This window comes from Cervus elaphus, chromosome 28, assembly GCF_910594005.1.
Source record: "Cervus elaphus chromosome 28, mCerEla1.1, whole genome shotgun sequence".
Taxonomy (NCBI): domain Eukaryota; kingdom Metazoa; phylum Chordata; class Mammalia; order Artiodactyla; family Cervidae; genus Cervus; species Cervus elaphus.
This window is the reverse complement of record NC_057842.1, coordinates 31,971,427-31,986,014: the sequence shown is the minus strand read 5'-3', so window position 1 is coordinate 31,986,014 and position 14,588 is coordinate 31,971,427. Positions and strand designations below refer to the sequence as shown.

General features: G+C 36.7%; 1 long non-coding RNA gene across 2 annotated transcripts in view; it reads left to right on the top strand.

Annotated features, from left to right (window-relative positions):
• The window catches only part of LOC122685264, a 93,189-nt gene that overhangs the window by 15,003 nt on the left and 63,598 nt on the right, over positions 1-14,588 (top strand). Inside the window, exons 2-4 of one of the 2 annotated variants that reach the window (XR_006338316.1) lie at positions 6,858-6,915; positions 8,241-8,323; positions 9,663-9,694. This is a non-coding gene — a long non-coding RNA (uncharacterized LOC122685264). The remainder of the gene's footprint in view (positions 1-6,857; positions 6,916-8,240; positions 8,324-9,662; positions 9,695-14,588) is intronic. The other variant, XR_006338317.1, reaches the window with a different exon arrangement.

The following is a 14,588-nucleotide window of genomic DNA, read 5'->3' as shown; positions in this document are numbered from 1 at the left end:
AAGGGTAACCTATTGAAACCTCTGAAAAGTTTTAAGTACATTCAGTAAATAAGACCTGTCACAATGCTTCAGGGGTCACCAGGCCCTGCTCACCACAATTGCAGTTGCCAGTTTAAGTGCAACGTTGCTCCAGCATCGCCCAACTGAGGCCATTCTTGTGCAAGCCAGCATTCTGTCGCTGTCCAGGCTGCAGCTCTGCCTGGGAACAGGGAGGATTCTTCCTCTTTGGGTATTAAGCACAGCCAAGGATGACCGAGCCAAAACTGACCCACTGTCTTAGTGCCACAGGCACTTGCAGACGTGCTCACATTTTTAACTCTGAAGATCATGTAGAATCCTTCTGGGCCAAGTGCTTATGCAAGTTATGGGTGTGTCCTCAGTCCCTCAGTCACCTCAGATGCTTTGGGACCCCGTGGACTGTGGCCCACCAGGCTCCTCTGTCCATGGAATTTTCCAGGCAACAATACTGGAGTGGGTTGCCATTTCCTCCTCCAGGGGATCTTCCCGATGAAGGGATTGAACTCACATCTCTTGCATCGCCTGCATTAGCAGGCAGATTCTTTACTACTGCACCACCTGGAAAGCCCTATAATGCCTAGTATATTTTTTAAGGAAGACTTAAATAGAAAGGGCTGATGAATTGATGAAGAATTAGGGAATCAGTCTATCTTGACGTGAGAATTGTTTAAGTGTTCTTATACTGTAATACATAGTCAATTACACAAAAGAGTCTGATAGTTTCTGGGTCATCTTTATTAGGGAGTGGTTGATGAGAAACTTTAGCATAAGATGATTTTCTTGATTTTCGAACTGCTTCTTAGACCTCATGTGTCAGCAGAGCCTGCTGCAGGGACCCTTAAGCGAGGAAGGCAGAGAGTAGGGATCAAGGGCACAGCCTTCAGCCAGAGCAGCTCTGTTTGGTTTTCTTTTAAGGTTTCTGGGCAAGATCTAGTATGGATAAGTGGTTTCTGTGCCAAATTTTCAGAAAACCGCCCACCTAAGGGAATTGTCTCTGTTTTCATTCAGTCTGAATTTTTCTGCGCTCCCCATATAGCATTTTTATCCTGCCATCTGTGCTGGGATGGCCACTTTTTCCATAGGGTCTTTACTACTGAGCAGTTAGTTTTCACTTGGGCAATTGTGCAAAGAAAAGCCTTTAAGTACCACATATTTTAGGCTCATTTTTACTGTTTTTTAAAGTAACTCATATTTATTGTGGGAAAATGAAAGAGAAAGCTAGATAGAATAAAGAAGAAAATAGAAAGCTTTCATAATTGCATCACACGAGATAAATGGTATTAACATTTTGATATATTTCTTTCTGGATTATAATATGTATATATTTTAAACTAAATTGGAATCATATTTTACAAGTTTTATGTCTTTCTTTCCTCAGCATCATATTATGATCATGCTTCTATTTCATTAAAGCATAATTGTTATTAGTTTTGAAATTCTTAATTCTATGTGTGCCTTATAATATACTTAATCATTCTTCTATTGTTGAAAATATTGATAGTTCCAGATTTTGTTTTTGTTAAAACTGATGCTTCAATTGTCATTCTTGTAAAAAATAGTGTTTTCAATGAACATTCTCACACATAAATATTTAACTACTTTTTAAAATTCATTTTCTAGAAATTGCTAAGTAAATAAACTTTCTAAATGTCTTCTTTCATGTTGCTCAAATATTGCCCTCTTGTATCAAACTTCAGCCCCACCAGTAGTGAGAAAGTGAAAGTCACTCAGTCGTGTCCAACTCTGCCACCCCACAGACTATACAGTCCATGGAATTCTCCAGGCCAGAATACTGAAGTGGGTAGCCTTTCCCTTCTCCAAGGTATCTTCCCAACTCAGGGGTAGAACCTAGGTCTCCCACAGGAGGATTCTTTGCCAGTTGAGCCACAAGGAAGCCCAAGAATACTGGAGTGGGTAGCCTATCCCTTCTCCAGCGGATCTTCCCAACCCAGGAATCAAACTGGGGCCTCCTGCGTTGCAGCAGATTCTTTATCAATTGAGCTCTCAGGGCAGCCCCACCAGTAGTGGGGTGCTAATCTATTCTCACCCTTCCTGACTTTGAGTTCGATACTCCAAAAGAATCTTTTCAATTTGATATTTTTAAAGTTTTTTAAAAATGATTTGCAGGTCATTGACCACTTGTTAAGGGACTTGTACTTCATTGTCTGATCTATGTTTCCTTTTGACCATTTTTCTTCTGATCTGTTAATAACTTTAGTTTTATTTATTTATTTTTAAAGTTTTACTTTTTTAACACCAAAAAGGTATTGAGGTAGAGCTGATTAACAATGCTGTGGTACGTTCAGATGAAAACAGAGAAGGGATTCAGCCGTACATAGACCTGTCTCCATTGTCCCCTAAACCTCCCTCCCATCCAGTCTGGCACTGTGTAGAGTTCCACGTGCTATACAATAAGTCTTTGTTTGTTATCCATTTTAAATATCAAAGTGTGTCTATGACCTTCCCAAAGTCCCTAACTATCTCCCTCCCCTGGCAATCATAAGTTCAAATAACCTTAATTTTATTCATAAGAACATTTTATGTATTAAAATTATCAGATCTTAGCCTATCATAGTATTTGCAAAAACAAATGATCTCAGGAATATCCTGTTGGTTTTGTGGTTAAGTCTCTGTGCTTTCACTGCTGAGAGCCTGGTTCAATCCCTGGTCAGGGAACAAAGATCCCATAGGCCGTGTGGCCAGGAAAAAAATAAAAACCTAGTTTCTCTTTCTCTTTTATTTTTGCTAAACTTTTTTTTTTTAAACAACATAAGTTTAATCATAAGAACTCTTCTAGTCTCTGCTTATTCTGTCACTCCAAGAAGTTTCATCCACATCCATAGCTTCAATTATTATATATTACATTAATGATTCACAAGCTTACACCTCCAGCCCAGGCAGCCCAAGATCAAGAGAGACTGGCTCAGAGAAATCTGTTGGTTTGACTTTTATCTAACAGAGTGGAAAGTAAATTAATAAGAAGGAAGCCCATAAGGTTTTAGAAGTCACTATATCAACTTGAACTAAAAGATAAAGACAGCACAAAATTAAGACAGGCCTCTGGAACTCCAGAGCATATATTAGGTTGATGCAAGAGTAATTAGGGCTATTGCATTGTTGAAATTTGCCATTTGATATTGGAATACATTCTTAAATATAGTTATGTTATACATCATTTTGATGTGCTTTTCTCACTTTATGTTTCTTTGCTAATAATTTATTGGCTTCCCTGGTAGCTCAGCTGTGAAGAATATGCCTGCAATGCAGAAGATTCCAGTTTGATTCCTGGGTCGGGAAGATCGCCTGGAGAAGGGATAGGTTACCCACTCTAGTATCTTACTGCTTATTTTACATGTATTTTAGACCATGGAAATGGTGTTAGACAAAAACAAATTCAAGCAATTTTCTTATTTGAGTTCAAAATGAGTCTTAAATCAGCAGAGACAACTCAACAACACATTTGGCCCAGGAACTGCTAACAAACGTACAGTGCAGTCATGATTCAAGAAGTTTTGCAATGGAAACGAGAGACTTAAAGATGTGGAACACAGTGACCGTCCATTGGAAGTTGACAACAACCAATGAGAGCCATCATCGAAACTGATCCTCTTACAACTGCACAAGAAGTTGGCAACGCAACCATTCTATGGTCATTTGGCATCTGAAGCAAATTGGAAAGGTGATAAAGCTCTATAAGTGGGTGCCTCATGAACTGACCTAAAATCAAAAATATCATTTTTGAAGTGTCATCTTCTCATTGTACACAACAACAATGAACCATTTCTCAATCTGATTGTGACATTCGATTAAAAGTGAAATTTATACATACGACAACTGGCGATGACTAGCTCAGTGGTTGGACCGAGAAGCTCCAAACTGTTTCCCAAATCCAAACCTGCACCAAAGAAAGTTCACAGCCACTGTTTGGTGGTCTGCTGCCAGTCTGATCCACTACAGCTTTCTGAATCCAGGCAAAACTATTAATCTGAGAAGTGTCCTCAGCAAATCGATGTGATGCACCAAAAATTGCAACACCTGCAGCCAGCATCATTCAACCGAATGGCCCAGTTCTTCACGACAACTCCTGACCACGTGTCGCAAAATCAACACTTCAAAAGTTGAACGAATTGGTCTATGAAGTTTTGCCTCACCCACCATATTTACCTGATCTCTCACCATTCAACTACCACTTCTTCAAGCATCTCGACAACTTTTAGCAGAGTAAATGCTTCCATAACCAGCAGGAGGCAGAAAATGCTTTCCAAGAGTTCATTGAAATCCAAAGCACAGATATGTATGCTACAGGAATAAACAAACTTATCTCTGATTGGCAAAAATGTGTTGATTGTAATGGCTCCTATTTTGATTTGTTTGAGCCTAGTTATAATGATTTAAAATTCATGATCTGAAGCCGCAATTACATTTGTACCAACCTAATACATGTATATACATAAGATCTTATTGGTTCTGTTTCTCAGGAGAACCCTGGCTAACATAATTAAGGATATAATTTGTGTCCTTACTTCCTAGATCTTCAGTTGAAAGGAACTATATTCAAAGAGTTGTACTCAAGGAAGTATACTAGCTTTTACTATTGGATTTTATCTTGTAAGCCAACGTGTGACTCTGTCTTTTGTCAGAGAGATGTCCAAGGACTTTATTGATTGATTCTGGGGGATTCTGCTTGTTTTCTAACATTTTGATCATAAACGCAGCCTCTGAATGGCTCACCAACCCTGGGAGGGAAGATGCTATATGTTGTGACTGAGCTCTCAGCTGTCTTCTCAATGGCAATCGAATTCTCAGATGGGATCAGCCTTAAGAACATATCGATGAAATGAGAGGGAGCAATTTGAGACCTCTTTTAACAGGCTGAGGCACTTCTAGTTAGAAATGTGACCTAAAAAATAGAAAATTTCCTATTTTGTAACACCATAATCTTTCCCCGTTGGCTCAACAGTAAAGAGTCCGCCACAATGCAGGAGACACAGGTTCACCCCTAGGTTGGGAAGATCCCCTGGAGGAGGGCAGGGCAACCCACTCCAGTATTCTTGCCTGGAGAATCCCATGGACAGAGAAGCCTGGTGGGCTACAGTCCACGGGGCCTCAAAGAGTCAGACATAGCTGAAGTGACTGAGCATTCATGCATGCACTCTTTATAGTTCAGATTGTAATAGCCATGATTTGTGTGTTTGGCATTATTTTGAATGCTTTATGTGTAACATTTTATCTTCCCAACATCCCAACAGGTAACTCTTACTCTTCCCATTTTACTGATGAAAAACTAAAGCTCAGTGAACGGTTACACTTTGAGGGAATGGTGCCCATTTTACTTCTAAACCTGTTTTCTTCTACTGCACCAAATCCCCCAGTAGACAGAAAAATGCCCGGCAGCACATTCCTTCTGCCTACTACCCCTTCCTGCAACTCCCAAAATTTTGCTGTTTATTCGCTTCAGGCTCAGAATCGAGTAGGCAATCATGTACATCTTGTTCCTGTTACGTGGTGCAGAAATCAGTAAGATGTGCTCTAATGCAGACACACGACAAAGAAAACAGGTAGACGTCACAGTGTGAAAGTATTAGGAAAGAAGAAAGTCCATCTGAGATGAATTCAACTCGATAAACATTGGATTAGCCTCTGCTATGTGGCCATTCTTGGGGAGATACCGGGATGAAATGAGACTTAACTGCTTGCACATAAGCTCCCAGAATGTCATGTCAACATTATTTGAATTTCATTAGACCAGAAATGTCCAAAACATGAGACTGTATCATGAAAATGAGGAGCACAGTCAAGAGGGCTATGTCTTTACTGGCATTCAAAACAGCGTGCTTTGCGCTTGAGTTAGTGACTCAGAAGGAATGACCTCGAGTAGCCTAGTGTCTTTTTTTTTTTTTTTTTGCCAAGAAACAGCTTATTTCCAAAGACATAACAAGTTTCACACACCGTTTAACTTTTCACTAGTATAGAAGCAAGAATTTTTTTCAATTTCAAAATTACTCTGTTTACAGAAATGTTTGTAGATGCTTTACAGACCTTCAGAAAACTACTAAATGTTAGTTTGGCATGTTAAAAGATTTCTAATATTTTTGTCTAATATTGCCCACAAAAGACTAGTAAACATTCTCCAACTCCACTGTGAAGAGAAGAGCGTCATTTTTTTTTTTTCAAAGAAGTCTTTGATTTAAAAGCATAATACATTTCAAAGAAACTTACTCTTGTTTGGAGTTTCCAGAGTGCCTGTTTGCTTGGAAAAACTAAAACTTTGAATGCTGTTTTCCATAATTTGATATTAAATATTCAGAGTATGCTTAAATCTTAGCCTATAAAATATATCTGCAACTGAAATGTTATCTTTTTCTGAATATCAAAACTCTGTGTACAGCTTCCAATCTGATATGGAATATTGTACTTCAGATCTCAGTGCGATTATCTTCAAGTTCAGTACTTGTTGAAATTGTATTTATTGAAAATTGGACATTCTCTCACACACAATCTAATTTGGTAACATTAGAAGTGATGCCAAGTTTCTCACAAGTCATCTCTGTCCCCCTGAAAAATTTATAAGGGGAATCCTAACAGAGACTGGCAGTACTAAGATTTAAACATTTTTCAAGTACTTAAACTTTAAAATTTGTAAATTCCACTAATGAAAGTAGGTAAGAAAGTACTGCATTTAGATTAAAGGACATGATGTTAAAACTTGCCTTACATTTTTTAGTACATCTCAAATTGGAATAAATCAAAAAAATAAAACTTTATGAGTCTGCTGTTATTTCTTGTAAGACACTTGCTTGTAAAACTTTTTCTCTGCCTTCATTTATTTTTATTTTTAGTTTAAAAGCTAAAGCCAAGCCAGGAAGAGGAAGACAAGATGAGGAACCCCAAATCAAGGTAAACATTGTTTTAGCATAGTACAGCATTGTGACATAAACCAGAAAGAACATTATCATGTATGTCATACAAGGCGTCCCAACAAAACTTGCTTTTCTTTTCTTACGGTTATTTTCTATGTAAGATAGATACTATTAGAGCAAATATTTCTGCATACTTGTCTTTCAAAAATGTGTTTCATATGGAATGTGTTCCTTTTTCTAATTTCCAGTTAAGAGAAATATGAAATATCCAACTCTTGCCTGGAGGCTAAACAGTCTTCTGTAACTGATACAATAAAAACTAAAGAGAAAAATTGAAAAGGCTTGAATTTGACAAGCACTTACAAGTTTGTGCATTTATCTGAATTATCTAAACCCCTTAGGTCTCCACTCATGTGAAAGTATTGTGAAGTTTTTGGAAGATTCTCTTATTTCTTCTTGCTTTCAGCTTAGTAGAAGATAGCTCAAGATCTTTGAAAAAAGACTGCTACTTTGCAGTTTGTGTGTGGTCAAATGGTCAAAAAATTTGTTGTGTTTCAAAGGAAAAACAAAACTTACATGCCAAACATAAATTCTGTAGGCACTTAAATTATGCAATATAGTAAAATGATGGCATAATAATGTTTTAAATAACTATTTATTTACTTTTGTCTGTGCTGGATCTTCATTGCTGTGTGGGCTTTTCTCTAGTTGCAGCAAGTGGGGGCTACTCTCTAGTTGCATTGCAAGGACTTCTCGTTGCAGTGGCTTCTCTTGTTGCAGACCTTGGGCTCTAGAGCTTGAGGGCTTCAGTAGCTGTGGCACAGGGGCTTAGTTACTCTGAGGTATGAGGGATCCTCCTGGATCAAGGATCAAACCCATGTCTCCTGCGTTGGCAGGCAGATTCTATACCACTGAGCCACCGCAGAAGCCTTGGTGTAATAATTTTAAAATATAGCCTGAGCTACACTAAAAAATGAGAGGAGAAGCTGAAGTTAAATGAATTTGGTTGGTTTCTGCCTTGTATCTCCTGCCTAAAAAAAGGCATCTCCACCCTCCTGCCACTCTACCCACCTGTTGGCCACATGTGGTCCAAAGATACAATCCTGGTTGCCTAGGAAGTTTTTTTTTTTTTTTTGGATGACTAGGAAGTTTTTTTAGGAATCTCAGCATCCCCAGGGGGTGGCCCTTACAATGGAGTCATGTCACCAGCAAGACATGATGTCTTGTGCACCAGAGATAAGCTGGATTTACTAACTAGGTTTTTAGTTTCAGCATTCTCTTCTATTCTGATTTTTCAAAATGTTTTCCTGTCCTTTAAATGAAGGTCTGGATACTGAACTTGATTCCCTCTCCCTTCCATAGAACTGCAAGCTGATTTTTGGGCTCATCCATTAATTTTGTTGTGTTTGGAAAGATGCAGGATGCGGCGTCTCACCTGAGAGAGAGTAAGTGAAAAGGGCCTTCATTGCTGTGCTTCATTCATTCATTTGTTTGCTTATTCATTCATCCAAGTATTGAATAATACATTTATACATTCTGTTAATGTGTCCAACATAAATTTTTAAATGAGAACTCCAGGGTTTAGTAACTGACTGGATATTGGGAAAAGTAAAGTGGAACTCATTACCAGTTCTGATTTTGGTAAAAATTTTGCCAAGCAAATTTCTACTACTAGAGAGCCAGATCATTAACTTTGCAGCCCTCTCCCCCTTGATGCCACTGAACAAAATGTGCCCCAAGTAAGGGAATCCTTTGTCTTGGGCCTACTGTTCTCTGTTCTTCCCTCTCAATCCTTTCACAGCCTTGCTTTTCATGTTACCTGGGACTGCTGCTTCCTTGATGGAAAATTTGACCAGTTCTTTAAAGAGTGATTATTTTAAATCGTCAGCTAAACCTACTTAAGATGTGCAGCCTTCTTTTTACTATTTAGTGTAATGACTATTTAAACTCCATATTCCAAAAGGTACCCTTTAGAAGAGGTGATAATTGGATAAGCATAGTGAAATATTTAATAAGCAAATCAAATATGGTATATATTTCTTATCCTCAGGGGAACCTCCTTTCTTATGACTATTATGATTTTGCTATTGAACCTTATAACAGAAAAGTAAGACTTGTAGAATAATGACTTTAATGTAATAAAGAAATTACTATTTTTTAAAAAATGAGCTACTTTTAAAAGTTACAAAGCCAAGAAGACGAAGGAAGGCAGATTATTTTCAATGCACATCTTGTTTTTCTCTAAGGTATATCAAAGCAAATACTTCAGATAGAAAACTAACAGCTTTCTATGGAAGGCATGTGATTGATTGCCAGACAAGTGATAAAGACTAGTTTGACTTGATCTTGTTTCTTTCTTTTTTCCATACATGCGCAAACTTCATGTTCCAACTCATTAGTTCAAAACCCACTTTTGTCAGCTAACAAATGGTAATTAGAGGAGACTTAATCCTAATGTACCTCCCAGAGGTATGTTGACAGAAAGAATACTGGTGATTCTATTCTGCCTTCACATGAAAATCTGTTCTAAAGACATTATTATAAAAAGTCCTCCTTTATCCCCTACATCTTTGAAGAACTTAGGAATGGTAAATATCATCTTTTTGATTATAAACTTGCAAACAAGTGCTAAATGAAAAGTGGTTTTTTTCCTGGCCTGGTTATGTTCAGACAAGACATAATCTTTTCATGCTGGTCTGTACAAAGTCTGATTTTTTTTTCCCTAAGATGTTGGGAAATGAAGTAAAAAACTATTTTAATAGTCCCTGTTCTGCTTTTTTCTAGATCTTCCATATTTCTTTCTGAAAATATTGAAGGTTAGTAAGAAGACATGAAGAATTGACCTTAGTTTCAGAAAAAGTAAACTTGTGATTTTATACATGCAATTTATTAGACAGCTGTGGTGAGCTTTAATGATACTCACATTAGTCAATGCCATCTCTTAGCATTAAAATTATCCAAAAATGTTAAGTGTTCTCTATGTCAACAGAGTAAACAAACACAAGCCTCTGTTTAGAAAAATATAGTTTCCCTGTAAATATATAACTCTATGGAAACAAACAAAACGTCATTGGCAGGAACAGTGATAGTATCTCAGTATTCTGGGATGTGACAATGTAATTAACCGGCCCTGCTGCTGTGTGTCTCAAATAACTTGTAAAACCTGATGCTTTCTCAGATTCACAGTTATACACATATGACCGTGTTAGCATGTGATAGACATTTAGCACATATGAAGACATAATATGAGAGGAATTCATAATGGTCAGGACTGTGTGTAACTTCAAATAATATAAATGGATTAGATTTTTTTAAATATAATTTGAAAATTTTAAAACTATAATTAAAATATTTTAAAAATAGACAATATTTACTGATGCACATAAAAGTAATTTTTCTTTCTATTAAAAAAGTTGTTCTTGGGGGGACTTGCCTGGTAGTCCAGTGGCTAAGATTCTGCGCTCCCAATGTAAGGAACCCAGGTTTGATCCCTGATTAGGGAACTAGATGCTGCCTGCCACAGCCAAGACCCCCATGTGCCCAAATAAACTAAAAAAAAAGAAGAAAAAGGGTTTTTTTTTAATTAAAAATGTCATGACAAGAAACCTATTAATTCCTTTTCTTTAGACTGTCTTACATATCTTTTATTTTTTAAGGGAAAAAAATGCTCATACTTCCTTTAGCAACAATGGTGCCTTCTGTGTTCATTAATGATATGAGTATATTCAGTTACTTAAGAACATTATTTCCTACTCTGTATGTGGGCATTCCTTTAATTTTTTTTTAAATCTGGTTTTCTTAAATAAAATGAAAGAAAGTGTTTACAGGGGACACAAGGTAGCTAGCTTACTGATCTTTCTTTCAATTACAAGAAGTAATTTTCTTTCAACTACAATTTCAATTTCAATTGTAAGGAATCTGAAAATAAAGAGTAAAAATTTGTCCTCTTCCAGGATAATTTTTTAAAGTATAAATTTTAAAATAAAATATTATCACTGTGGAAACATCAAGGAAAAAAGATTTAAGACAAAAGAAAGAGTAAAATAACAAATATTCACTGTAGAAAGATCAGAGGGGAAAAGGTTAAAGAAAAGATAATAGTAAAATAACATATAAGTCTGTGACCCAAAGAGAATCAATATTAATATGTTGGTGGGCACCTTTCAGAATTTTTTTTTAATGTATGTATAAGTAATTTCTGGTTTTAGCAACATTGGGAAATAAAAATAATGCTTTATTTATTTGTGCAAATTAGAAAAAAACTCTGGCCTACTCTTTCCTAAAGGTCTTGGGATCAAAGATTCCCAAAGACCCCTGGTTAATTCTGACAATAGAAGAATTAATCCTCATGCTAACCTCTGCTCTCTTTGAGAGAAAAAAGCCTCAGATATGACCCTTGAGTCTGCCTACCGTGCGGGAGACCCGGGTTCAATCCCTGGGTTGGGAAGATCTTCTGGAGAAGGAAATGGCAACCCACTCCAGTATCCTTGCCTGGAAAATCCCATGGACGGAGGAACCTGGTAGGCTACAGTCCATGAGGTCGCAAAGAGTCAGACACGACTTAGCAACTTCACTTTCACTTTCATGACCCTTGCAGCCAATCTCTTTCCCTGCAGTCCTCAAGACAGGGGCCATCCCAACCCCAGTGGTCTGTGGCCTTCAGCATCTTCTTCCTGCCATCAGTTTCTTCTGTGTTCTGATGGTGAAACCAGAATTCAAATTTACTTCATTTAGATCAGAGGTCAGAAAATTTTTTTCTGTAAAGGCCCAGATAATAAATATTTTAAAGTTAGTGAAAAAACTTTAAGTGAAAACTTAAAAACTTAAGTGAAAAAATTAAAGATAGTATGTAGGTACCTATATAATAAGAGAGAAAACACATTTCTATATGCTTTTAAATCTAATGATGATAATTGAGTACTCCAGTAGTCAAATTATTTTGAGAATTACAAAATAATATTTTGTAATACAGGATTGCAAATAAAAAAAATAGAGTTAGCTTTTTTTGAGGAAGGGGCGTAACATTTTGCTTCATTGGAGTTCAAAGTTGTGTCCCCTAACATCAAAATCAATTATAAATATTCATCTGTTAAAGTTATCTCTAATGAGATTTTATAGAGTATTTCATCTTTCAAAATGTCTTTTCATAGATACAATATTGCCAAATACTGTTATCAATCCATCAGCATATGATTTTAATCACATTTATAGATTGAAATACCTTAACAAGATTCTGTTAGATTCCTCTTTTGATATTTGTCTTTTAGCATGTCATTATACTTCAGATTAATCACTTCCAATTAAGGTTAGGTGAAAGTTTCTCAATTGTATAATTAAATGGATTTGAAATAGTGGAACTTCTTTTCCACTTGCCTCAAGGTCTGAAAAATGCTGCTGGAAGCTCCAAAAATATACTCACTGTAAGTTTGGAGGGGATAAAAACCTTGATTCTTGTTTTAACTTTTGCCAGCATGTGATGTGTATAAAGCGCCGTAAAATTATCTGTCACTCACAAAAACATTAGTTGTCCAAATGTCTTTGCTGCAGTGTAAGTTTCACATATAAATTCTGTATTGCCTCATAGCTTTAGATTTAATTCATTAAGAGACATTATCAGGGCTACAACAAAAACAACCTTTGCAAAGCTATTCAGTATTCAATGATACTGATTGAGGCAGTTCTTCTTGTTCAAGAGACTTTAATAAGCTTGGTAAATTTGTCCAGCTACACACTCTCTCTATATAGAATGCTTGGTTTGGTAATGTTGATGCATGTTGTATTATTTTGGTACAGCTACAGTGTCACATAAAACCATCTTTCAGCATCTAATTCAATGATAAACTAATCCATACTACACTGTGCCTTAAAAGTATAACTTTCAAAGTCCAATTTTCTCTACTTTTCTTGTGTTGACATGATAGATACACACTGGCAATCTTTAAAAATCATGTCATGGTACAGCAATATGCTGCTGAGTTATAATTACATCACTGTGATTTGTAATGCACAAAAATAAAAATGTGAAGTGATGAGAGTATCACATAAGGTCTCTGTTGAAGCTATTTAACTTTGCCAATATAGCATGAAAGCAATGATATATAAACAAATGAGTGTGGCTGTTCCAATATTACTTTATTTATAAATATTGAAATTTGAATTTTACATATCATGAAATGTCATTATTCTTTTGGATTAATCTGAACTACTTAAAAACATCAAAAACATTCTTAAGTCACAGACCATACAAAAATAGGCACAGGGTCAGATTTGATCCATGGATCAGAGTTTGCCAATCCTCATTTAAACTAAAAGCTTCATATTGCTGCAATTTCTGCCTCTGTTCCTGAAGAAGAAGGAGAAGGAGAGAGCCGGGGGAAAAAGGGATTTTTATAGCATAGTTCACTAAAGTCTGCTCTTTGTGATCAAAGTCAGCCAATTTTCAATCTCTAGAATGACACTTAGACCTCCTCATTACTCTTGTTTTGTGCTGACAATGGAAAAGAAGAAGTAGCTCCCATAGGCCTCAGATCAGATTTAGTATTAATGACTTTTTAGGATTGTTGATAATAAGAGTAAGCATTGATTTGTTCTCCCTACCTTAGTGTAAATCACAAGGTAAGAGAGTGCAATGTTGGTACATTTTCAAATGTCTGCTCAATCTTACTCAAGTTCATATTGTTGGTGCAGAGCTTTCTGTTCATGTATTGTATACAAGGGGCTTCCCCAGTGGCTCAATTGTAAACAATCCACCTGCCAATTCATGACGTGAGTTCAATCCCTGATTTAGGAAGATCCCTTGGAGAAGAAAATGGCAACCCACTCCAGTACTCTTGCCTGGAAAACTCCAAGGACAGAGGAGCCTGGAGGGCTATAGTCCACAGGGTCACAAGAGTTAAACAGAACTTAGCAACTAAACACCAGCAGACCTTACATACAAACTGGAGTACTCCCTACCTGAAATTACTCCCTTCTCAAACACACGCTTTTTAGAACGGTAAATCATAAAAATTTTCATTGGAGCTGGAAAATTCAACGGACAGAGGAGCCTGGAAGACTACAGTCTGTGGGGTCAAAAAGAGTCAGACATGACTGAGCAACTGAGCACAGATGCACGCAAGCACTTCTCAGGAAAGGGAAGAAAGGCTAAACCATTTCTTAATACTTAGTATGACGTCTTTTGTAATAATACAACAGTAAGTTGGGGCATGAAAGGGTCAAATACCTCTTAGAATAATAATGGTGCAGCCCATTTTTCTGAGGAAGTGAAAGTAAAGATAAAAGTTTCAACAATAGCCTTTTATTCTTCACACAAACACAGACATACACACATACATGTATGCAGGTGTGCATGAACATATTTTGGATTTGAGGTTTGGTTTTATAATCTTAGTGCCCACCATGATAAGCATTGCCTACTAGATGATCTAGTGGGAAAAGAAAACACATGTTCCTCTGTGTACTTGCTGAACTAGAATTGGAACAGTCGTATTTAATTTCAATCATGTAACAGGGATACATCCCAACTTCTTCAACCAAAGAGAGTCCTATAAACGTTTGACCAAAGTTAGTGATGCCATTCAAGTTGCCAAATATAAAAGAGATCAAAAAGAGAAATTTCTACCATGGAATAAAGTGGTAAGATTTCCCAAACACAAGCAAAGGACTGAAATAGGAAGGTAAAGAAGTATTTCTGTAGGAAAATTAATTTTT